Source organism: Lissotriton vulgaris, chromosome 8 (genome assembly GCF_964263255.1).
Source record: "Lissotriton vulgaris chromosome 8, aLisVul1.2, whole genome shotgun sequence".
NCBI classification, from domain to species: domain Eukaryota; kingdom Metazoa; phylum Chordata; class Amphibia; order Caudata; family Salamandridae; genus Lissotriton; species Lissotriton vulgaris.
In genome coordinates this window covers 1,532,231,755-1,532,256,614 of record NC_141696.1, presented here as the reverse complement: position 1 = coordinate 1,532,256,614, position 24,860 = coordinate 1,532,231,755, and the positions used below count along the sequence as shown (strand labels likewise).

General features: G+C 38.4%; 7 non-coding genes across 7 annotated transcripts; all 7 read left to right on the top strand.

Moving 5' to 3' along the window:
- The first annotated feature begins 318 nt into the window (after window positions 1-318).
- TRNAF-GAA (transfer RNA phenylalanine (anticodon GAA)) lies at window positions 319-391 on the top strand. Its single transcript has one exon. It is a non-coding gene; the product is annotated as a tRNA-Phe (tRNA).
- Window positions 392-3,225: 2,834 nt separating this feature from the next.
- TRNAF-GAA (transfer RNA phenylalanine (anticodon GAA)) lies at window positions 3,226-3,298 on the top strand. Its single transcript has one exon. It is a non-coding gene; the product is annotated as a tRNA-Phe (tRNA).
- Window positions 3,299-6,095: 2,797 nt separating this feature from the next.
- Window positions 6,096-6,168, top strand: TRNAF-GAA (transfer RNA phenylalanine (anticodon GAA)). Its single transcript has one exon. It is a non-coding gene; the product is annotated as a tRNA-Phe (tRNA).
- Window positions 6,169-8,378: 2,210 nt separating this feature from the next.
- TRNAF-GAA (transfer RNA phenylalanine (anticodon GAA)) lies at window positions 8,379-8,451 on the top strand. Its single transcript has one exon. It is a non-coding gene; the product is annotated as a tRNA-Phe (tRNA).
- A 2,793-nt stretch (window positions 8,452-11,244) lies between these two features.
- On the top strand, window positions 11,245-11,317 carry TRNAF-GAA (transfer RNA phenylalanine (anticodon GAA)). The gene has a single exon. It is a non-coding gene; the product is annotated as a tRNA-Phe (tRNA).
- Window positions 11,318-15,274: 3,957 nt separating this feature from the next.
- On the top strand, window positions 15,275-15,347 carry TRNAF-GAA (transfer RNA phenylalanine (anticodon GAA)). The gene has a single exon. It is a non-coding gene; the product is annotated as a tRNA-Phe (tRNA).
- Window positions 15,348-18,140: 2,793 nt separating this feature from the next.
- TRNAF-GAA (transfer RNA phenylalanine (anticodon GAA)) lies at window positions 18,141-18,213 on the top strand. The gene has a single exon. It is a non-coding gene; the product is annotated as a tRNA-Phe (tRNA).
- The last annotated feature ends 6,647 nt before the right edge of the window (window positions 18,214-24,860 follow it).

The window sequence follows — 24,860 nt, the reverse complement described above, 5'->3', positions numbered from 1 at the left end:
CCTATCTTGCCTTCAGGTTTGACTATGAATGTTTCCCATTTCGTCCTCCTTGAACACAGATGTCAGTAGTCAGATGACATTGCTTACCTACTCATGCCAAATATATCTGGGTAATATAGTGCTAGTCCATTCAGAGTTAAAAAAACAACTACCTAACCTGGATCCCAAAAATGCTATTTACCCATTGCACCAGTTAACTGGGGAATGATACAGGACTCCTTAAAACATATCACTACCATATGAGGTTAAAAATCCAGGTCATGCATCTATTTTGTTAAATGGTTCAAATTAAAGTATGAAGACCACAGATATCAGCAGGCCGAAATAGCTCAGTTGGGAGAGTGTTAGACTGAAGATCTAAAGGTCCCTGGTTCAATCCCGGGTTTCGGCACTGTTGAGAGGTTCTTTGCTTCTAACAAAATAGGTCTTAGAATCAGCTGTTGTCCTTTTTCTGTATTCATCAATTTTTTTCTAACTGATCTACAACACAATCAATTTAACATAGACTTTGCTTTCTGTCCTCCTTCTAGACTTGCTTCCAACTCTCTTGCCTTCAGGTGTGACTATGAATGTTTCCCATGTCATGCTTTTTTGTAAAGTAAACTCTGGTCTGCATTACCTTCCACTTCCCCTTGAACACAGATGTCAGTGGTCAGATGACATTGCTTACCTACTCAGGCAAAATACGTCTGGGTAATATAGTGCTAGTCCATACGGAGGTAAAAATAAAATGACCTAACCTGGATCCCAAAAATAGTATTTACCCATTGCACCAGTTAACTGCTGAATGATACAGGACTCCTTAAAACATATCTCTAACCTATAAGGTCAAATATCCAGGTCATGCATCTATTTTGTTAAATGGTTCAAATCAAAGTATGTAGACTACAGCTAGCAGGAGGCAGAAATAGCTCAGTTGGGAGACCGTTAGACTGAAGATCTAAAGGTCCCTGGTTTAATCCCGGGTTTCGGCACTGTTGAGAGGTTCCTTGCTTCTCACAAAATAAGTCTTGGAATCAGCTGTAGTACTTTTTTCTCTATCAACATTTTTATCAACTGATCCACAAAATGATCAATTCAACATAGACTTTGCTTTCTGTCCTCCTTTTAAACTTTCTTCCACCTATCTTGCCTTCAGGTTTGACTATGAATGTTTCCCATTTCGTCCTTTTTTGTAAAGTAAACTCTTGTCTGCATCACATTCCACTTCCCCTTGAACACAGATGTCAGTAGTCAGATGACATTGCTTACCTACTCATGCCAAATATATCTGGGTGTATGCTAGTCCATTCAGAGTTAAAAAAACAACTACCTAACCTGGATCCCAAAAATGCTATTTACCCATTGCACCAGTTAACTGGGGAATGATACAGGACTCCTTAAAACATATCTCTACCATATGAGGTTAAAAATCCAGGTCCTGCATCTATTTTGTTAAATGGTTCAAATTGAAGTATGAAGACCCCAGCTATCAGAAGGCCGAAATAACTCAGTTGGGAGAGCGTTAGACTGAAGATCTAAAGGTCCTTGGTTCAATCCCGGGTTTCGGCACAGTTGAGAGGTTCCTTGCTTCTAACAAAATAGGTCTTGGAATCAGCTGTAGTACTTTTTCTCTATTCATCAAATTTTTTCCAACTGATCTACAACACAATCAATTTAACATAGACTTTGCTTTATGTCCTCCTTCTAAACTTGCTTCCACCTCTCTTACCTTCAGGTTTGACAATGAATATTTCCCATTTCATACTTTTTTGTAAAGTAAACTCTTGTCTGCATTACCTTCCACTTCCCCTTGAACACAGATGTCAGTAGTCAGATGATATTGCTTACCTACTCATGCCAAATATATCTGGGTAATATAGTGCTAGTCCATTCACAGTTAAAAAAACAACTACCTAACCTGGATCCAAAAAATGCTATTTACCCATTGCACCAGTTAATTGCGGAATGATACAGGACTCCTTAAAACATATCTCTACCATATGAGGTTAAAAATCCAGGTCCTGCATCTATTTTGTTAAATGGTTTAAATTAAAGTATGAAGACCACAGCTATAAGCAGGCCGAAATAGCTCAGTTGGGAGAGCGTCAGACTGAAGATCTAAAGGTCCCTGGTTCAATCCTGGGTTTCGGCACAGTTGAGAGGTTCCTTGCTTCTAACAAAATAGGTCTTGGAATCAGCTGTAGTACTTTTTCTCTATTCATCAAATTTTTTCCAACTGATCTACAACACAATCAATTTAACATAGACTTTGCTTTATGTCCTCCTTCTAAACTTGCTTCCACCTCTCTTACCTTCAGGTTTGACAATTAATATTTCCCATTTCATGCTTTTTTGTAAAGTAAACTCTTGTCTGCATTACCTTCCACTTCCCCTTGAACACAGATGTCAGTAGTCAGATGACATTGCTTACCTACTCATGCCAAATATATCTGGGTAATATAGTGCTAGTCCATTCAGAGTTAAAAAAACAACTACCTAACCTGGATCCCAAGAATGCTATTTGCCCATTGCACCAGTTAATTGCGGAATGATACAGGACTCCTTAAAACATATCTCTACCATATGAGGGTAAAAATCCAGGTCCTGCATCTATTTTGTTAAATGGTTTAAATTAAAGTATGAAGACCACAGCTATAAGCAGGCTGCAATAGCTCAGTTGGGAGAGCGTTAGACTGAAGATCTAAAGGTCCCTGGTTCAATCCTGGGTTTCTGCACAGTTGAGAGGTTCCTTGCTTCTAAAAAGATAGGTCTTGGAACCAGCTGTAGTACTTTTTTCTCTATTAACATTTTTATCAACTGATCTACAAAATGATCAATTCAACATAGACTTTGCTTTCTGTCCTCCTTTTAAACTTTCTTCCACCTATCTTGCCTTCAGGTTTGACTATGAATGTTTCCCATTTCGTCCTTTTTTGTAAAGTAAACTCTGGTCTGCATCACATTCCACTTCCCCTTGAACACAGATGTCAGTAGTCAGATGACATTGCTTACCTACTCATGCCAAATATATCTAGGTAATATAGTGCTAGTCCATTCAGAGTTAAAAAAACAACTACCTAACCTGGATCCCAAAAATGCTATTTACCGATTGCACCAGTTAACTGGGGAATGATACAGGACTCCTCCAAACATATCTCTACCATATGAGGTTAAAAATCCAGGTCCTGCATCTATTTTGTTAAATGGTTCAAATTAAAGTATGAAGACCCCAGCTATCAGAAGGCCGAAATAGCTCAGTTGGGAGAGCGTTAGACTGAAGATCTAAAGGTCCCTGGTTCAATTCCAGGTTTCGGCACAGTTGAGAGGTTCCTTGCTTCTAACAAAATAGGTTTTGGAATCAGCTGTAGTACTTTTTCTCTATTCATCAAATTTTTTCCAACTGATCTACAACACAATCAATTTAACATAGACTTTGCTTTATATCCTCCTTCTAAACTTGCTTCCACCTCTCTTACCTTCAGGTTTGACAATGAATATTTCCCATTTCATGCTTTTTTGTAAAGTAAACTCTTGTCTGCATTACCTTCCACTTCCCCTTGAACACAGATGTCAGTAGTCAGATGACATTGCTTACCTACTCATGCATAATATATCTGGGTAATATAGTGCTAGTCCATTCACAGTTAAAAAAACAACTACCTAACCTGGATCCAAAAAATGCTATTTACCCATTGCACCAGTTAATTGCGGAATGATACAGGACTCCTTAAAACATATCTCTACCATATGAGGTTAAAAATCCAGGTCCTGCATCTATTTTGTTAAATGGTTTAAATTAAAGTATGAAGACCACAGCTATAAGCAGGCCGAAATAGCTCAGTTGGGAGAGCGTCAGACTGAAGATCTAAAGGTCCCTGGTTCAATCCCGGGTTTCGGCACAGTTGAGAGGTTCCTTGCTTCTAACAAAATAGGTCTTGGAATCAGCTGTGGTACTTTTTCTCTATTCATCAAATTTTTTCCAACTGATCTACAACACAATCAATTTAACATAGACTTTGCTTTATGTCCTCCTTCTAAACTTGCTTCCACCTCTCTTACCTTCAGGTTTGACAATGAATATTTCCCATTTCATGCTTTATTGTAAAGTAAACTCTTGTCTGCATTACCTTCCACTTCCCCTTGAACACAGATGTCAGTAGTCAGATGACATTGCTTACCTACTCATGCCAAATATATCTGGGTAATATAGTGCTAGTCCATTCAGAGTTAAAAAAACAACTACCTAACCTGGATCCCAAAAATGCTATTTGCCCATTGCACCAGTTAATTGCGGAATGATACAGGACTCCTTAAAACATATCTCTACCATATGAGGTTAAAAATCCAGGTCCTGCATCTATTTTGTTAAATGGTTTAAATTAAAGTATGAAGACCACAGCTATAAGCAGGCTGCAATAGCTCAGTTGGGAGAGCGTTAGACTGAAGATCTAAAGGTCCCTGGTTCAATCCTGGGTTTTGGCACAGTTGAGAGGTTCCTTGCTTCTAACAAAATAGGTCTTGGAATCAGCTGTAGTACTTTTTTCTCTATCAACATTTTTATCAACTGATCTACAAAATGATCAATTCAACATAGACTTTGCTTTCTGTCCTCCTTTTAAACTTTCTTCCACCTATCTTGCCTTCAGGTTTGACAATGAATGTTTCCCATTTCGTCCATTTTTGTAAAGTAAACTCTTGTCTGCATCACATTCCACTTCCCCTTGAACACAGATGTCAGTAGTCAGATGACATTGCTTACCTACTCATGCCAAATATATCTAGGTAATATAGTGCTAGTCCATGCAGAGTTAAAAAAACAACTACCTAACCTGGATCCCAAAAATGCTATTTACCCATTGCACCAGTTAACTGGGGAATGATACAGGACTCCTTAAAACATATCTCTACCATATGAGGTTAAAAATCCAGGTCCTGCATCTATTTTGTTAAATGGTTCAAATTAAAGTATGAAGACCCCAGATATCAGAAGGCAGAAATAGCTCAGTTGGGAGAGCCTTAGACTGAAGATCTAAAGGTCCCTGGTTCAATCCAGGGTTTCAGCACAGTTGAGAGGTTCCTTGCTTCTAACAAAATAGGTCTTGGAATCAGCTGTAGTACTTTTTCTCTATTCATCAAATTGTTTCCAACTGATCTACAACATAATCAATTTAACATAGACTTTGCTTTATGTCCTCCTTCTAAACTTGCTTCCACCTCTCTTACCTTCAGGTTTGACAATGAATATTTCCCATTTCATGCTTTTTTGTAAAGTAAACTCTTGTCTGCATTACCTTCCACTTCCCCTTGAACACAGATGTCAGTAGTCAGATGACATTGCTTACCTACTCATGCCAAATATATCTGGGTAATATAGTGCTAGCCCATTCAGAGTTAAAAAAACAACTACCTAACCTGGATCCCAAAAATGCTATTTGCCCATTGCACCAGTTAATTGCGGAATGATACAGGACTCGTTAAAACATATCTCTACCATATGAGGTTAAAAATCCAGGTCCTGCATCTATTTTGTTAAATGGTTTAAATTAAAGTATGAAGACCACAGCTATGAGCAGGCCGAAATAGCTCAGTTGGGAGAGCGTTAGACTGAAGATCTAAAGGTCCCTGTTTCAATCCCGGGTTTCGGCACAGTTGAGAGGGTCCTTGCTTCTAACAAAATAGGTCTTGGAATCAGCTGTAGTACTTTTTTCTCTATCAACATTTTTATCGAACTGATCTACAAAATGATCAATTCAACATAGACTTTGCTTTCTGTCCTCCTTTTAAACTTTCTTCCACCTATCTTGCCTTCAGGTTTGACTATGAATGTTTCCCATTTCGTCCTCCTTGAACACAGATGTCAGTAGTCAGATGACATTGCTTACCTACTCATGCCAAATATATCTGGGTAATATAGTGTTAGTCCATTCAGAGTTAAAAAAACAACTACCTAACCTGGATCCCAAAAATGCTATTTACCCATTGCACCAGTTAACTGGGGAATGATACAGGACTCCTTAAAACATATCACTACCATATGAGGTTAAAAATCCAGGTCATGCATCTATTTTGTTAAATGGTTCAAATTAAAGTATGAAGACCACAGATATCAGCAGGCCGAAATAGCTCAGTTGGGAGAGTGTTAGACTGAAGATCTAAAGGTCCCTGGTTCAATCCCGGGTTTCGGCACTGTTGAGAGGTTCTTTGCCTCTAACAAAATAGGTCTTAGAATCAGCTGTTGTCCTTTTTCTGTATTCATCAATTTTTTTCTAACTGATCTACAACACAATCAATTTAACATAGACTTTGCTTTCTGTCCTCCTTCTAGACTTGCTTCCAACTCTCTTGCCTTCAGGTGTGACTATGAATGTTTCCCATGTCATGCTTTTTTGTAAAGTAAACTCTGGTCTGCATTACCTTCCACTTCCCCTTGAACACAGATGTCAGTGGTCAGATGACATTGCTTACCTACGCAGGCAAAATACGTCTGGGTAATATAGTGCTAGTCCATACGGAGGTAAAAATAAAATGACCTAACCTGGATCCCAAAAATAGTATTTACCCATTGCACCAGTTAACTGCAGAATGATACAGGACTCCTTAAAACATATCTCTAACCTATAAGGTCAAATATCCAGGTCATGCATCTATTTTGTTAAATGGTTCAAATCAAAGTATGTAGACTACAGCTAGCAGGAGGCAGAAATAGCTCAGTTGGGAGACCGTTAGACTGAAGATCTAAAGGTCCCTGGTTTAATCCCGGGTTTCGGCACTGTTGAGAGGTTCCTTGCTTCTCACAAAATAAGTCTTGGAATCAGCTGTAGTACTTTTTTCTCTATCAACATTTTTATCAACTGATCCACAAAATGATCAATTCAACATAGACTTTGCTTTCTGTCCTCCTTTTAAACTTTCTTCCACCTATCTTGCCTTCAGGTTTGACTATGAATGTTTCCCATTTCGTCCTTTTTTGTAAAGTAAACTCTTGTCTGCATCACATTCCACTTCCCCTTGAACACAGATGTCAGTAGTCAGATGACATTGCTTACCTACTCATGCCAAATATATCTGGGTGTATGCTAGTCCATTCAGAGTTAAAAAAACAACTACCTAACCTGGATCCCAAAAATGCTATTTACCCATTGCACCAGTTAACTGGGGAATGATACAGGACTCCTTAAAACATATCTCTACCATATGAGGTTAAAAATCCAGGTCCTGCATCTATTTTGTTAAATGGTTCAAATTAAAGTATGAAGACCCCAGATATCAGAAGGCAGAAATAGCTCAGTTGGGAGAGCCTTAGACTGAAGATCTAAAGGTCCCTGGTTCAATCCAGGGTTTCAGCACAGTTGAGAGGTTCCTTGCTTCTAACAAAATAGGTCTTGGAATCAGCTGTAGTACTTTTTCTCTATTCATCAAATTGTTTCCAACTGATCTACAACATAATCAATTTAACATAGACTTTGCTTTATGTCCTCCTTCTAAACTTGCTTCCACCTCTCTTACCTTCAGGTTTGACAATGAATATTTCCCATTTCATGCTTTTTTGTAAAGTAAACTCTTGTCTGCATTACCTTCCACTTCCCCTTGAACACAGATGTCAGTAGTCAGATGACATTGCTTACCTACTCATGCCAAATATATCTGGGTAATATAGTGCTAGCCCATTCAGAGTTAAAAAAACAACTACCTAACCTGGATCCCAAAAATGCTATTTGCCCATTGCACCAGTTAATTGCGGAATGATACAGGACTCGTTAAAACATATCTCTACCATATGAGGTTAAAAATCCAGGTCCTGCATCTATTTTGTTAAATGGTTTAAATTAAAGTATGAAGACCACAGCTATGAGCAGGCCGAAATAGCTCAGTTGGGAGAGCGTTAGACTGAAGATCTAAAGGTCCCTGTTTCAATCCCGGGTTTCGGCACAGTTGAGAGGGTCCTTGCTTCTAACAAAATAGGTCTTGGAATCAGCTGTAGTACTTTTTTCTCTATCAACATTTTTATCGAACTGATCTACAAAATGATCAATTCAACATAGACTTTGCTTTCTGTCCTCCTTTTAAACTTTCTTCCACCTATCTTGCCTTCAGGTTTGACTATGAATGTTTCCCATTTCGTCCTCCTTGAACACAGATGTCAGTAGTCAGATGACATTGCTTACCTACTCATGCCAAATATATCTGGGTAATATAGTGTTAGTCCATTCAGAGTTAAAAAAACAACTACCTAACCTGGATCCCAAAAATGCTATTTACCCATTGCACCAGTTAACTGGGGAATGATACAGGACTCCTTAAAACATATCACTACCATATGAGGTTAAAAATCCAGGTCATGCATCTATTTTGTTAAATGGTTCAAATTAAAGTATGAAGACCACAGATATCAGCAGGCCGAAATAGCTCAGTTGGGAGAGTGTTAGACTGAAGATCTAAAGGTCCCTGGTTCAATCCCGGGTTTCGGCACTGTTGAGAGGTTCTTTGCCTCTAACAAAATAGGTCTTAGAATCAGCTGTTGTCCTTTTTCTGTATTCATCAATTTTTTTCTAACTGATCTACAACACAATCAATTTAACATAGACTTTGCTTTCTGTCCTCCTTCTAGACTTGCTTCCAACTCTCTTGCCTTCAGGTGTGACTATGAATGTTTCCCATGTCATGCTTTTTTGTAAAGTAAACTCTGGTCTGCATTACCTTCCACTTCCCCTTGAACACAGATGTCAGTGGTCAGATGACATTGCTTACCTACGCAGGCAAAATACGTCTGGGTAATATAGTGCTAGTCCATACGGAGGTAAAAATAAAATGACCTAACCTGGATCCCAAAAATAGTATTTACCCATTGCACCAGTTAGCTGCAGAATGATACAGGACTCCTTAAAACATATCTCTAACCTATAAGGTCAAATATCCAGGTCATGCATCTATTTTGTTAAATGGTTCAAATCAAAGTATGTAGACTACAGCTAGCAGGAGGCAGAAATAGCTCAGTTGGGAGACCGTTAGACTGAAGATCTAAAGGTCCCTGGTTTAATCCCGGGTTTCGGCACTGTTGAGAGGTTCCTTGCTTCTCACAAAATAAGTCTTGGAATCAGCTGTAGTACTTTTTTCTCTATCAACATTTTTATCAACTGATCCACAAAATGATCAATTCAACATAGACTTTGCTTTCTGTCCTCCTTTTAAACTTTCTTCCACCTATCTTGCCTTCAGGTTTGACTATGAATGTTTCCCATTTCGTCCTTTTTTGTAAAGTAAACTCTTGTCTGCATCACATTCCACTTCCCCTTGAACACAGATGTCAGTAGTCAGATGACATTGCTTACCTACTCATGCCAAATATATCTGGGTGTATGCTAGTCCATTCAGAGTTAAAAAAACAACTACCTAACCTGGATCCCAAAAATGCTATTTACCCATTGCACCAGTTAACTGGGGAATGATACAGGACTCCTTAAAACATATCTCTACCATATGAGGTTAAAAATCCAGGTCCTGCATCTATTTTGTTAAATGGTTCAAATTGAAGTATGAAGACCCCAGCTATCAGAAGGCCGAAATAACTCAGTTGGGAGAGCGTTAGACTGAAGATCTAAAGGTCCTTGGTTCAATCCCGGGTTTCGGCACAGTTGAGAGGTTCCTTGCTTCTAACAAAATAGGTCTTGGAATCAGCTGTAGTACTTTTTCTCTATTCATCAAATTTTTTCCAACTGATCTACAACACAATCAATTTAACATAGACTTTGCTTTATGTCCTCCTTCTAAACTTGCTTCCACCTCTCTTACCTTCAGGTTTGACAATGAATATTTCCCATTTCATGCTTTTTTGTAAAGTAAACTCTTGTCTGCATTACCTTCCACTTCCCCTTGAACACAGATGTCAGTAGTCAGATGATATTGCTTACCTACTCATGCCAAATATATCTGGGTAATATAGTGCTAGTCCATTCACAGTTAAAAAAACAACTACCTAACCTGGATCCAAAAAATGCTATTTACCCATTGCACCAGTTAATTGCGGAATGATACAGGACTCCTTAAAACATATCTCTACCATATGAGGTTAAAAATCCAGGTCCTGCATCTATTTTGTTAAATGGTTTAAATTAAAGTATGAAGACCACAGCTATAAGCAGGCCGAAATAGCTCAGTTGGGAGAGCGTCAGACTGAAGATCTAAAGGTCCCTGGTTCAATCCTGGGTTTCGGCACAGTTGAGAGGTTCCTTGCTTCTAACAAAATAGGTCTTGGAAGCAGCTGTAGTACTTTTTCTCTATTCATCAAATTTTTTCCAACTGATCTACAACACAATCAATTTAACATAGACTTTGCTTTATGTCCTCCTTCTAAACTTGCTTCCACCTCTCTTACCTTCAGGTTTGACAATTAATATTTCCCATTTCATGCTTTTTTGTAAAGTAAACTCTTGTCTGCATTACCTTCCACTTCCCCTTGAACACAGATGTCAGTAGTCAGATGACATTGCTTACCTACTCATGCCAAATATATCTGGGTAATATAGTGCTAGCCCATTCAGAGTTAAAAAAACAACTACCTAACCTGGATCCCAAAAATGCTATTTACCCATTGCACCAGTTAATTGCGGAATGATACAGGACTCGTTAAAACATATCTCTACCATATGAGGTTAAAAATCCAGGTCCTGCATCTATTTTGTTAAATGGTTTAAATTAAAGTATGAAGACCACAGCTATAAGCAGGCTGAAATAGCTCAGTTGGGAGAGCGTTAGACTGAAGATCTAAAGGTCCCTGTTTCAATCCCGGGTTTCGGCACAGTTGAGAGGGTCCTTGCTTCTAACAAAATAGGTCTTGGAATCAGCTGTAGTACTTTTTTCTCTATCAACATTTTTATCGAACTGATCTACAAAATGATCAATTCAACATAGACTTTGCTTTCTGTCCTCCTTTTAAACTTTCTTCCACCTATCTTGCCTTCAGGTTTGACTATGAATGTTTCCCATTTCGTCCTCCTTGAACACAGATGTCAGTAGTCAGATGACATTGCTTACCTACTCATGCCAAATATATCTGGGTAATATAGTGCTAGTCCATTCAGAGTTAAAAAAACAACTACCTAACCTGGATCCCAAAAATGCTATTTACCCATTGCACCAGTTAACTGGGGAATGATACAGGACTCCTTAAAACATATCACTACCATATGAGGTTAAAAATCCAGGTCATGCATCTATTTTGTTAAATGGTTCAAATTAAAGTATGAAGACCACAGATATCAGCAGGCCGAAATAGCTCAGTTGGGAGAGTGTTAGACTGAAGATCTAAAGGTCCCTGGTTCAATCCCGGGTTTCGGCACTGTTGAGAGGTTCTTTGCCTCTAACAAAATAGGTCTTAGAATCAGCTGTTGTCCTTTTTCTGTATTCATCAATTTTTTTCTAACTGATCTACAACACAATCAATTTAACATAGACTTTGCTTTCTGTCCTCCTTCTAGACTTGCTTCCAACTCTCTTGCCTTCAGGTGTGACTATGAATGTTTCCCATGTCATGCTTTTTTGTAAAGTAAACTCTGGTCTGCATTACCTTCCACTTCCCCTTGAACACAGATGTCAGTGGTCAGATGACATTGCTTACCTACGCAGGCAAAATACGTCTGGGTAATATAGTGCTAGTCCATACGGAGGTAAAAATAAAATGACCTAACCTGGATCCCAAAAATAGTATTTACCCATTGCACCAGTTAACTGCAGAATGATACAGGACTCCTTAAAACATATCTCTAACCTATAAGGTCAAATATCCAGGTCATGCATCTATTTTGTTAAATGGTTCAAATCAAAGTATGTAGACTACAGCTAGCAGGAGGCAGAAATAGCTCAGTTGGGAGACCGTTAGACTGAAGATCTAAAGGTCCCTGGTTTAATCCCGGGTTTCGGCACTGTTGAGAGGTTCCTTGCTTCTCACAAAATAAGTCTTGGAATCAGCTGTAGTACTTTTTTCTCTATCAACATTTTTATCAACTGATCCACAAAATGATCAATTCAACATAGACTTTGCTTTCTGTCCTCCTTTTAAACTTTCTTCCACCTATCTTGCCTTCAGGTTTGACTATGAATGTTTCCCATTTCGTCCTTTTTTGTAAAGTAAACTCTTGTCTGCATCACATTCCACTTCCCCTTGAACACAGATGTCAGTAGTCAGATGACATTGCTTACCTACTCATGCCAAATATATCTGGGTGTATGCTAGTCCATTCAGAGTTAAAAAAACAACTACCTAACCTGGATCCCAAAAATGCTATTTACCCATTGCACCAGTTAACTGGGGAATGATACAGGACTCCTTAAAACATATCTCTACCATATGAGGTTAAAAATCCAGGTCCTGCATCTATTTTGTTAAATGGTTCAAATTGAAGTATGAAGACCCCAGCTATCAGAAGGCCGAAATAACTCAGTTGGGAGAGCGTTAGACTGAAGATCTAAAGGTCCTTGGTTCAATCCCGGGTTTCGGCACAGTTGAGAGGTTCCTTGCTTCTAACAAAATAGGTCTTGGAATCAGCTGTAGTACTTTTTCTCTATTCATCAAATTTTTTCCAACTGATCTACAACACAGTCAATTTAACATAGACTTTGCTTTATGTCCTCCTTCTAAACTTGCTTCCACCTCTCTTACCTTCAGGTTTGACAATGAATATTTCCCATTTCATGCTTTTTTGTAAAGTAAACTCTTGTCTGCATTACCTTCCACTTCCCCTTGAACACAGATGTCAGTAGTCAGATGACATTGCTTACCTACTCATGCATAATATATCTGGGTAATATAGTGCTAGTCCATTCACAGTTAAAAAAACAACTACCTAACCTGGATCCAAAAAATGCTATTTACCCATTGCACCAGTTAATTGCGGAATGATACAGGACTCCTTAAAACATATCTCTACCATATGAGGTTAAAAATCCAGGTCCTGCATCTATTTTGTTAAATGGTTTAAATTAAAGTATGAAGACCACAGCTATAAGCAGGCCGAAATAGCTCAGTTGGGAGAGCGTCAGACTGAAGATCTAAAGGTCCCTGGTTCAATCCCGGGTTTCGGCACAGTTGAGAGGTTCCTTGCTTCTAACAAAATAGGTCTTGGAATCAGCTGTGGTACTTTTTCTCTATTCATCAAATTTTTTCCAACTGATCTACAACACAATCAATTTAACATAGACTTTGCTTTATGTCCTCCTTCTAAACTTGCTTCCACCTCTCTTACCTTCAGGTTTGACAATGAATATTTCCCATTTCATGCTTTATTGTAAAGTAAACTCTTGTCTGCATTACCTTCCACTTCCCCTTGAACACAGATGTCAGTAGTCAGATGACATTGCTTACCTACTCATGCCAAATATATCTGGGTAATATAGTGCTAGTCCATTCAGAGTTAAAAAAACAACTACCTAACCTGGATCCCAAAAATGCTATTTGCCCATTGCACCAGTTAATTGCGGAATGATACAGGACTCCTTAAAACATATCTCTACCATATGAGGTTAAAAATCCAGGTCCTGCATCTATTTTGTTAAATGGTTTAAATTAAAGTATGAAGACCACAGCTATAAGCAGGCCGCAATAGCTCAGTTGGGAGAGCGTTAGACTGAAGATCTAAAGGTCCCTGGTTCAATCCTGGGTTTTGGCACAGTTGAGAGGTTCCTTGCTTCTAACAAAATAGGTCTTGGAATCAGCTGTAGTACTTTTTTCTCTATCAACATTTTTATCAACTGATCTACAAAATGATCAATTCAACATAGACTTTGCTTTCTGTCCTCCTTTTAAACTTTCTTCCACCTATCTTGCCTTCAGGTTTGACAATGAATGTTTCCCATTTCGTCCATTTTTGTAAAGTAAACTCTTGTCTGCATCACATTCCACTTCCCCTTGAACACAGATGTCAGTAGTCAGATGACATTGCTTACCTACTCATGCCAAATATATCTAGGTAATATAGTGCTAGTCCATTCAGAGTTAAAAAAACAACTACCTAACCTGGATCCCAAAAATGCTATTTACCCATTGCACCAGTTAACTGGGGAATGATACAGGACTCCTTAAAACATATCTCTACCATATGAGGTTAAAAATCCAGGTCCTGCATCTATTTTGTTAAATGGTTCAAATTAAAGTATGAAGACCCCAGATATCAGAAGGCAGAAATAGCTCAGTTGGGAGAGCCTTAGACTGAAGATCTAAAGGTCCCTGGTTCAATCCCGGGTTTCAGCACAGTTGAGAGGTTCCTTGCTTCTAACAAAATAGGTCTTGGAATCAGCTGTAGTACTTTTTCTCTATTCATCAAATTGTTTCCAACTGATCTACAACATAATCAATTTAACATAGACTTTGCTTTATGTCCTCCTTCTAAACTTGCTTCCACCTCTCTTACCTTCAGGTTTGACAATGAATATTTCCCATTTCATGCTTTTTTGTAAAGTAAACTCTTGTCTGCATTACCTTCCACTTCCCCTTGAACACAGATGTCAGTAGTCAGATGACATTGCTTACCTACTCATGCCAAATATATCTGGGTAATATAGTGCTAGCCCATTCAGAGTTAAAAAAACAACTACCTAACCTGGATCCCAAAAATGCTATTTGCCCATTGCACCAGTTAATTGCGGAATGATACAGGACTCGTTAAAACATATCTCTACCATATGAGGTTAAAAATCCAGGTCCTGCATCTATTTTGTTAAATGGTTTAAATTAAAGTATGAAGACCACAGCTATGAGCAGGCCGAAATAGCTCAGTTGGGAGAGCGTTAGACTGAAGATCTAAAGGTCCCTGTTTCAATCCCGGGTTTCGGCACAGTTGAGAGGGTCCTTGCTTCTAACAAAATAGGTCTTGGAATCAGCTGTAGTACTTTTTTCTCTATCAAAATTTTTATCGAACTGATCTACAAAATGATCAATTCAACATAGACTTTGCTTTCTGTCCTCCTTTTAAACTTTCTTCCACCTATCTTGCCTTCAGGTTTGACTATGAATGTTTCCCATTTCGTCCTCCTTGAACACAGATGTCAGTAGTCAGATGACATTGCTTACCTACTCATGCCAAATATATCTGGGTAATATAGTGCTAGTCCATTCAGAGTTAAAAAAACAACTACCTAACCTGGATCCCAAAAATGCTATTTACCCATTGCACCAGTTAACTGGGGAATGATACAGGACTCCTTAAAACATATCACTACCATATGAGGTTAAAAATCCAGGTCATGCATCTATTTTGTTAAATGGTTCAAATTAAAGTATGAAGACCACAGATATCAGCAGGCCGAAATAGCTCAGTTGGGAGAGTGTTAGACTGAAGATCTAAAGGTCCCTGGTTCAATCCCGGGTTTCGGCACTGTTGAGAGGTTCTTTGCCTCTAACAAAATAGGTCTTAGAATCAGCTGTTGTCCTTTTTCTGTATTCATCAATTTTTTTCTAACTGATCTAAAACACAATCAATTTAACATAGACTTTGCTTTCTGTCCTCCTTCTAGACTTGCTTCCAACTCTCTTGCCTTCAGGTGTGACTATGAATGTTTCCCATGTCATGCTTTTTTGTAAAGTAAACTCTGGTCTGCATTACCTTCCACTTCCCCTTGAACACAGATGTCAGTGGTCAGATGACATTGCTTACCTACGCAGGCAAAATACGTCTGGGTAATATAGTGCTAGTCCATACGGAGGTAAAAATAAAATGACCTAACCTGGATCCCAAAAATAGTATTTACCCATTGCACCAGTTAACTGCAGAATGATACAGGACTCCTTAAAACATATCTCTAACCTATAAGGTCAAATATCCAGGTCATGCATCTATTTTGTTAAATGGTTCAAATCAAAGTTTGTAGACTACAGCTAGCAGGAGGCAGAAATAGCTCAGTTGGGAGACCGTTAGACTGAAGATCTAAAGGTCCCTGGTTTAATCCCGGGTTTCGGCACTGTTGAGAGGTTCCTTGCTTCTCACAAAATAAGTCTTGGAATCAGCTGTAGTACTTTTTTCTCTATCAACATTTTTATCAACTGATCCACAAAATGATCAATTCAACATAGACTTTGCTTTCTGTCCTCCTTTTAAACTTTCTTCCACCTATCTTGCCTTCAGGTTTGACTATGAATGTTTCCCATTTCGTCCTTTTTTGTAAAGTAAACTCTTGTCTGCATCACATTCCACTTCCCCTTGAACACAGATGTCAGTAGTCAGATGACATTGCTTACCTACTCATGCCAAATATATCTGGGTGTATGCTAGTCCATTCAGAGTTAAAAAAACAACTACCTAACCTGGATCCCAAAAATGCTATTTACCCATTGCACCAGTTAACTGGGGAATGATACAGGACTCCTTAAAACATATCTCTACCATATGAGGTTAAAAATCCAGGTCCTGCATCTATTTTGTTAAATGGTTCAAATTGAAGTATGAAGACCCCAGCTATCAGAAGGCCGAAATAACTCAGTTGGGAGAGCGTTAGACTGAAGATCTAAAGGTCCTTGGTTCAATCCCGGGTTTCGGCACAGTTGAGAGGTTCCTTGCTTCTAACAAAATAGGTCTTGGAATCAGCTGTAGTACTTTTTCTCTATTCATCAAATTTTTTCCAACTGATCTACAACACAATCAATTTAACATAGACTTTGCTTTATGTCCTCCTTCTAAACTTGCTTCCACCTCTCTTACCTTCAGGTTTGACAATGAATATTTCCCATTTCATGCTTTTTTGTAAAGTAAACTCTTGTCTGCATTACCTTCCACTTCCCCTTGAACACAGATGTCAGTAGTCAGATGATATTGCTTACCTACTCATGCCAAATATATCTGGGTAATATAGTGCTAGTCCATTCACAGTTAAAAAAACAACTACCTAACCTGGATCCAAAAAATGCTATTTACCCATTGCACCAGTTAATTGCGGAATGATACAGGACTCCTTAAAACATATCTCTACCATATGAGGTTAAAAATCCAGGTCCTGCATCTATTTTGTTAAATGGTTTAAATTAAAGTATGAAGACCACAGCTATAAGCAGGCCGAAATAGCTCAGTTGGGAGAGCGTCAGACTGAAGATCTAAAGGTCCCTGGTTCAATCCCGGGTTTCGGCACAGTTGAGAGGTTCCTTGCTTCTAACAAAATAGGTCTTGGAATCAGCTGTAGTACTTTTTCTCTATTCATCAAATTTTTTCCAACTGATCTACAACACAATCAATTTAACATAGACTTTGCTTTATGTCCTCCTTCTAAACTTGCTTCCACCTCTCTTACCTTCAGGTTTGACAATTAATATTTCCCATTTCATGCTTTTTTGTAAAGTAAACTCTTGTCTGCATTACCTTCCCCTTCCCCTTGAACACAGATGTCAGTAGTCAGATGACATTGCTTACCTACTCATGCCAAATATATCTGGGTAATATAGTGCTAGCCCATTCAGAGTTAAAAAAACAACTACCTAACCTGGATCCCAAAAATGCTATTTACCCATTGCACCAGTTAATTGCGGAATGATACAGGACTCGTTAAAACATATCTCTACCATATGAGGTTAAAAATCCAGGTCCTGCATCTATTTTGTTAAATGGTTTAAATTAAAGTATGAAGACCACAGCTATAAGCAGGCCGAAATAGCTCAGTTGGGAGAGCGTTAGACTGAAGATCTAAAGGTCCCTGTTTCAATCCCGGGTTTCGGCACAGTTGAGAGGGTCCTTGCTTCTAACAAAATAGGTCTTGGAATCAGCTGTAGTACTTTTTTCTCTATCAACATTTTTATCGAACTGATCTACAAAATGATCAATTCAACATAGACTTTGCTTTCTGTCCTCCTTTTAAACTTTCTTCCACCTATCTTGCCTTCAGGTTTGACTATGAATGTTTCCCATTTCGTCCTCCTTGAACACAGATGTCAGTAGTCAGATGACATTGCTTACCTACTCATGCCAAATATATCTGGGTAATATAGTGCTAGTCCATTCAGAGTTAAAAAAACAACTACCTAACCTGGATCCCAAAAATGCTATTTACCCATTGCACCAGTTAACTGGGGAATGATACAGGACTCCTTAAAACATATCACTACCATATGAGGTTAAAAATCCAGGTCATGCATCTATTTTGTTAAATGGTTCAAATTAAAGTATGAAGACCACAGATATCAGCAGGCCGAAATAGCTCAGTTGGGAGAGTGTTAGACTGAAGATCTAAAGGTCCCTGGTTCAATCCCGGGTTTCGGCACTGTTGAGAGGTTCTTTGCCTCTAACAAAATAGGTCTTAGAATCAGATGTTGTCCTTTTTCTGTATTCATCAATTTTTTTCTAACTGATCTACAACACAATCAATTTAACATAGACTTTGCTTTCTGTCCTCCTTCTAGACTTGCTTCCAACTCTCTTGCCTTCAGGTGTGACTATGAATGTTTCCCATGTCATGCTTTTTTGTAAAGTAAACTCTGGTCTGCATTACCTTCCACTTCCCCTTGAACACAGATGTCAGTGGTCAGATGACATTGCTTACCTACGCAGGCAAAATACGTCTGGGTAATATAGTGCTAGTCCATACGGAGGTAAAAATAAAATGACCTAACCTGGATCCCAAAAATAGTATTTACCCATTGCACCAGTTAACTGCAGAATGATACAGGACTCCTTAAAACATATCTCTAACCTATAAGGTCAAATATCCAGGTCATGCATCTATTTTGTTAAATGGTTCAAATCAAAGTATGTAGACTACAGCTAGCAGGAGGCAGAAATAGCTCAGTTGGGAGACCGTTAGACTGAAGATCTAAAGGTCCCTGGTTTAATCCTGGGTTTCGGCACTGTTGAGAGGTTCCTTGCTTCTCACAAAATAAGTCTTGGAATCAGCTGTAGTACTTTTTTCTCTATCAACATTTTTATCAACTGATCCACAAAATGATCAATTCAACATAGACTTTGCTTTCTGTCCTCCTTTTAAACTTTCTTCCATCTATCTTGCCTTCAGGTTTGACTATGAATGTTTCCCATTTCGTCCTTTTTTGTAAAGTAAACTCTTGTCTGCATCACATTCCACTTCCCCTTGAACACAGATGTCAGTAGTCAGATGACATTGCTTACCTACTCATGCCAAATATATCTGGGTGTATGCTAGTCCATTCAGAGTTAAAAAAACAACTACCTAACCTGGATCCCAAAAATGCTATTTACCCATTGCACCAGTTAACTGGGGAATGATACAGGACTCCTTAAAACATATCTCTACCATATGAGGTTAAAAATCCAGGTCCTGCATCTATTTTGTTAAATGGTTCAAATTGAAGTATGAAGACCCCAGCTATCAGAAGGCCGAAATAACTCAGTTGGGAGAGCGTTAGACTGAAGATCTAAAGGTCCTTGGTTCAAACCCGGGTTTCGGCACAGTTGAGAGGTTCCTTGCTTCTAACAAAATAGGTCTTGGAATCAGCTGTAGTACTTTTTCTCTATTCATCAAATTTTTTCCAACTGATCTACAACACAGTCAATTTAACATAGACTTTGCTTTATGTCCTCCTTCTAAACTTGCTTCCACCTCTCTTACCTTCAGGTTTGACAATGAATATTTCCCATTTCATGCTTTTTTGTAAAGTAAACTCTTGTCTGCATTACCTTCCACTTCCCCTTGAACACAGATGTCAGTAGTCAGATGATATTGCTTACCTACTCATGCCAAATATATCTGGGTAATATAGTGCTAGTCCATTCACAGTTAAAAAAACAACTACCTAACCTTAATCCAAAAAATGCTATTTACCCATTGCACCAGTTAATTGCGGAATGATACAGGACTCCTTAAAACATATCTCTACCATATGAGGTTAAAAATCCAGGTCCTGCATCTATTTTGTTAAATGGTTTAAATTAAAGTATGAAGACCACAGCTATAAGCAGGCCGAAATAGCTCAGTTGGGAGTGCGTCAGACTGAAGATCTAAAGGTCCCTGGTTCAATCCCGGGTTTCGGCACAGTTGAGAGGTTCCTTGCTTCTAACAAAATAGGTCTTGGAATCAGCTGTAGTACTTTTTCTCTATTCATCAAATTTTTTCCAACTGATCTACAACACAATCAATTTAACATAGACTTTGCTTTATGTCCTCCTTCTAAACTTGCTTCCACCTCTCTTACCTTCAGGTTTGACAATTAATATTTCCCATTTCATGCTTTTTTGTAAAGTAAACTCTTGTCTGCATTACCTTCCACTTCCCCTTGAACACAGATGTCAGTAGTCAGATGACATTGCTTACCTACTCATGCCAAATATATCTGGGTAATATAGTGCTAGTCCATTCAGAGTTAAAAAAACAACTACCTAACCTGGATCCCAAGAATGCTATTTGCCCATTGCACCAGTTAATTGCGGAATGATACAGGACTCCTTAAAACATATCTCTACCATATGAGGGTAAAAATCCAGGTCCTGCATCTATTTTGTTAAATGGTTTAAATTAAAGTATGAAGACCACAGCTATAAGCAGGCTGCAATAGCTCAGTTGGGAGAGCGTTAGACTGAAGATCTAAAGGTCCCTGGTTCAATCCTGGGTTTCTGCACAGTTGAGAGGTTCCTTGCTTCTAACAAAATATGTCTTGGAACCAGCTGTAGTACTTTTTTCTCTATTAACATTTTTATCAACTGATCTACAAAATGATCAATTCAACATAGACTTTGCTTTCTGTCCTCCTTTTAAACTTTCTTCCACCTATCTTGCCTTCAGGTTTGACAATGAATGTTTCCCATTTCGTCCTTTTTTGTAAAGTAAACTCTTGTCTGCATCACATTCCACTTCCCCTTGAACACAGATGTCAGTAGTCAGATGACATTGCTTACCTACTCATGCCAAATATATCTAGGTAATATAGTGCTAGTCCATTCAGAGTTAAAAAAAACAACTACCTAACCTGGATCCCAAAAATGCTATTTACCGATTGCACCAGTTAACTGGGGAATGATACAGGACTCCTCCAAACATATCTCTACCATATGAGGTTAAAAATCCAGGTCCTGCATCTATTTTGTTAAATGGTTCAAATTAAAGTATGAAGACCCCAGCTATCAGAAGGCTGAAATAGCTCAGTTGGGAGAGCGTTAGACTGAAGATCTAAAGGTCCCTGGTTCAATCCCAGGTTTCGGCACAGTTGAGAGGTTCCTTGCTTCTAACAAAATAGGTTTTGGAATCAGCTGTAGTACTTTTTCTCTATTCATCAAATTTTTTCCAACTGATCTACAACACAATCAATTTAACATAGACTTTGCTTTATATCCTCCTTCTAAACTTGCTTCCACCTCTCTTACCTTCAGGTTTGAAAATGAATATTTCCCATTTCATGCTTTTTTGTAAAGTAAACTCTTGTCTGCATTACCTTCCACTTCCCCTTGAACACAGATGTCAGTAGTCAGATGACATTGCTTACCTACTCATGCCAAATATATCTAGGTAATATAGTGCTAGTCCATTCAGAGTTAAAAAAACAACTACCTAACCTGGATCCCAAAAATGCTATTTACCCATTGCACCAGTTAACTGGGGAATGATACAGGACTCCTTAAAACATATCTCTACCATATGAGGTTAAAAATCCAGGTCCTGCATCTATTTTGTTAAATGGTTCAAATTAAAGTATGAAGACCTCAGCTATCAGAAGGCCGAAATAGCTCAGTTGGGAGAGCGTTAGACTGAAGATCTAAAGGTCCCTGGTTCCATCCTGGGTTTCGGCACAGTTGAGAAGTTCCTTGCTTCTAACAAAATAGGTCTTGGAATCAGCTGTAGTACTTTTTTCTCTATCAACATTTTTATCAACTGATCTACAAAATGATCAATTCAACATAGACTTTGCTTTCTGTCCTCCTTTTAAACTTTCTTCCACCTATCTTGCCTTCAGGTTTGACAATGAATGTTTCCCATTTCGTCCTTTTTTGTAAAGTAAACTCTTGTCTGCATCACATTCCACTTCCCCTTGAACACAGATGTCAGTAGTCAGATGACATTGCTTACCTACTCATGCCAAATATATCTGGGTAATATAGTGCTAGTCCATTCAGAGTTAAAAAAACAACTACCTAACCTGGATCCAAAAAATGTTATTTACCCATTGCACCAGTTAATTGCGGAATGATACAGGACTCCTTAAAACATATCTCTACCATATGAGGTTAAAAATCCAGGTCCTGCATCTATTTTGTTAAATGGTTTAAATTAAAGTATGAAGACCACAGCTATAAGCAGGCCGCAATAGCTCAGTTGGGAGAGCGTTAGACTGAAGATCTAAAGGTCCCTGGTTCAATCCTGGGTTTCGGCACAGTTGAGAGGTTCCTTGCTTCTAACAAAATAGGTCTTGGAATCAGCTGTAGTACTTTTTCTCTATTCATCAAATTTTTTCCAACTGATCTACAACACAATCAATTTAACATAGACTTTGCTTTATGTCCTCCTTCTAAACTTGCTTCCACCTCTCTTACCTTCAGGTTTGACAATGAATATTTCCCATTTCATGCTTTTTTGTAAAGTAAACTCTTGTCTGCATTACCTTCCACCTCCCCTTGAATACAGATGTCAGTAGTCAGATGACATTGCTTACCTACTCATGCCAAATATATCTGGGTAATATAGTGCTAGTCCATTCAGAGTTAAAAAAACAACTACCTAACCTGGATCCCAAAACTGCTATTTGCCCATTGCACCAGTTAATTGCGGAATGATACAGGACTCCTTAAAACATATCTCTACCATATGAGGTTAAAAATCCAGGTCCTGCATCTATTTTGTTAAATGGTTTAAATTAAAGTATGAAGACCACAGCTATAAGCAGGCTGCAATAGCTCAGTTGGGAGAGCGTTAGACTGAAGATCTAAAGGTCCCTGGTTCAATCCTGGGTTTCGGCACAGTTGAGAGGTTCCTTGCTTCTAACAAAATAGGTCTTGGAATCAGCTGTAGTACTTTTTTCTCTATCAACATTTTTATCAACTGATCTACAAAATGATCAATTCAACATAGACTTTGCTTTCTGTCCTCCTTTTAAACTTTCTTCCACCTATCTTGCCTTCAGGTTTGACAATGAATGTTTCCCATTTCGTCCTTTTTTGTAAAGTAAACTCTTGTCTGCATCACATTCCACTTCCCCTTGAACACAGATGTCAGTAGTCAGATGACATTGCTTACCTACTCATGCCAAATATATCTAGGTAATATAGTGCTAGTCCATTTCGAGTTAAAAAAACAACTACCTAACCTGGATCCCAAAAATGCTATTTACCCATTGCACCAGTTAACTGGGGAATGATACAGGACTCCTTAAAACATATCTCTACCATATGAGGTTAAAAATCCAGGTCCTGCATCTATTTTGTTAAATGGTTTAAATTAAAGTATGAAGACCACAGCTATAAGCAGGCCGAAATAGCTCAGTTGGGAGAGCGTTAGACTGAAGATCCAAAGGTCCCAGATTCAATCCCGGGTTTTGGCACAGTTGAGAGGTTCCTTGCTTCTAACAAAATAGGTCTTGGAATCAGCTGTAGTACTTTTTCTCTATTCATCAAATTTTTTCCAACTGATCTACAACACAATCAATTTAACATAGACTTTGATTTATGTCCTCCTTCTAAACTTGCTTCCACCTCTCTTACCTTCAGGTTTGACAATGAATATTTCCCATTTCATGCTTTTTTGTAAAGTAAACTCTTGTCTGCATTACCTTCCACTTCCCCTTGAACATAGATGTCAGTAGTCAGATGACATTGCTTACCTACTCATGCCAAATATATCTAGGTAATATAGTGCTAGTCCATTCAGAGTTAAAAAAACAACTACCTAACCTGGATCCCAAAAATGCTATTTACCGATTGCACCAGTTAACTGGGGAATGATACAGGACTCCTCCAAACATATCTCTACCATATGAGGTTAAAAATCCAGGTCCTGCATCTATTTTGTTAAATGGTTCAAATCAAAGTATGAAGACCCCAGCTATCAGAAGGCTGAAATAGCTCAGTTGGGAGAGCGTTAGACTGAAGATCTAAAGGTCCCTGGTTCAATCCCAGGTTTCGGCACAGTTGAGAGGTTCCTTGCTTCTAACAAAATAGGTTTTGGAATCAGCTGTAGTACTTTTTCTCTATTCATCAAATTTTTTCCAACTGATCTACAACACAATCAATTTAACATAGACTTTGCTTTATATCCTCCTTCTAAACTTGCTTCCACCTCTCTTACCTTCAGGTTTGAAAATGAATATTTCCCATTTCATGCTTTTTTGTAAAGTAAACTCTTGTCTGCATTACCTTCCACTTCCCCTTGAACACAGATGTCAGTAGTCAGATGACATTGCTTACCTACTCATGCCAAATATATCTAGGTAATATAGTGCTAGTCCATTCAGAGTTAAAAAAACAACTACCTAACCTGGATCCCAAAAATGCTATTTACCCATTGCACCAGTTAACTGGGGAATGATACAGGACTCCTTAAAACATATCTCTACCATATGAGGTTAAAAATCCAGGTCCTGCATCTATTTTGTTAAATGGTTCAAATTAAAGTATGAAGACCTCAGCTATCAGAAGGCCGAAATAGCTCAGTTGGGAGAGCGTTAGACTGAAGATCTAAAGGTCCCTGGTTCCATCCTGGGTTTCGGCACAGTTGAGAAGTTCCTTGCTTCTAACAAAATAGGTCTTGGAATCAGCTGTAGTACTTTTTTCTCTATCAACATTTTTATCAACTGATCTACAAAATGATCAATTCAACATAGACTTTGCTTTCTGTCCTCCTTTTAAACTTTCTTCCACCTATCTTGCCTTCAGGTTTGACAATGAATGTTTCCCATTTCGTCCTTTTTTGTAAAGTAAACTCTTGTCTGCATCACATTCCACTTCCCCTTGAAC